Raw genomic sequence first — 1,401 nt, 5'->3', positions numbered from 1 at the left:
GTGGCTTCCATTCCTGAATTTTTATTATTTTGTGGTTTTTGCTAAGTCTTCTATGGTTCTTGGAGGGGAAGGAAATAAGCATCCTCGTAGACCCCGAATTGGGATTAGAATGTGTACAAGTGGCAGAAATACACAAAAATACCACAGGTGGTGCCTTGTTGCTCCTGAAGGAGGCACCTCTCCTGCTGTGTGAATATTCCTTGTCTCCCACTTTATTTTAGTGACCCTGGAATGATTATTGAAGTATGAAGGACAGAGCTGTATAGAGAATTTGCTTCTCTTATTAAGAACGGCCAATTGATCATTTCTTGATTTTTCTTCTTCACCCTGAGCAGCTGGGTTAAATCTGAGCAGAAGGACTGTGTCCAGCTGGCCCTTCCCAGCTCAGGAGCACTGAGGACGTGGTGGAGGGGGGAGATGGAGTGTGTTGGATTTTCTTTTTGAACTCTGGGGCCTGGATAGCTGTGGCAGAGCAGGTGCTGGTCCTGTGAGCTGCTCTCAAAGGCTGGCGTGGGCTGCAGGGGGCTGAGCCTGCACTGCTGGAGCCACACAACACCGGGGCAGCCGGGCTTGGGCAGGTCTGGGGAGCATCTGCCACCAATCCTGCTCAGCTCCTTCCCTCCTGTCTTACAGCTTGGAGGCATCTAAATGCACGGGATGGTTTTTCCACCACCACTTTCTCCTTAAGAATATTTCCTGCCTTCTTTAAAAAAAAAAATCCTACAGAAACAGACGACTGTTTGGAGACTGATAGATTATCTGTCTGCTCTGAGAAAAAAAAAATCAGAGCAGCAAATTCTTTCATATTCTTTCATTCTTTTTCCTGTGTGAAGTGCAATATATGCCACTGTACAATCTGTACAATCATTCCTGATTGAGAATACCTGATGACAAATCAAATTTAAGACAGTAGTTTTGGATTGCCCTTTGGGGGCCTGTGGACATACTGTGGAATTTAAACAATTAACACCTCATAACTTACTGGAGTGGTTGAGAGGCACTGAACTTTGTGCAAAGGGTATCTTGTAATACATAGAGTTAACTGGGAAGAGAAACAATGGATGCTGGTTAATCTACAAAGGAGCAGGTTTTTCTCCTGGTTAAGTAATTGTTTCCTGGTACAAGGTCACTTTTTAAATGACTCACAGCTTGTCTTGCTGCTGCTTATAGAAAATTAGCATTAGGATATAAACTAAACAAAAAAGTAACTTTGAAAGTGAATTTTCTAGAATCAGTAGGACATTGCAGCACTGCAAATAAACCTCTTAAGCTGAGAAAAAGTAGTTCACATCCAGCAAATGTTAAATTTTGATCAATTGCTAGAGATTTACACAGACCAGCCACAGTAACTGTGTCTGACCCTAGGACCCCATTAAGAATGCCAAGTGCAAGTGAATGTTT

The sequence above is a fragment of the Passer domesticus genome, chromosome 7 (genome assembly GCF_036417665.1).
Source record: "Passer domesticus isolate bPasDom1 chromosome 7, bPasDom1.hap1, whole genome shotgun sequence".
In the NCBI taxonomy this organism is placed as follows: Eukaryota; Metazoa; Chordata; class Aves; order Passeriformes; family Passeridae; genus Passer; species Passer domesticus.
This window is presented reverse-complemented; position numbering follows the sequence as displayed.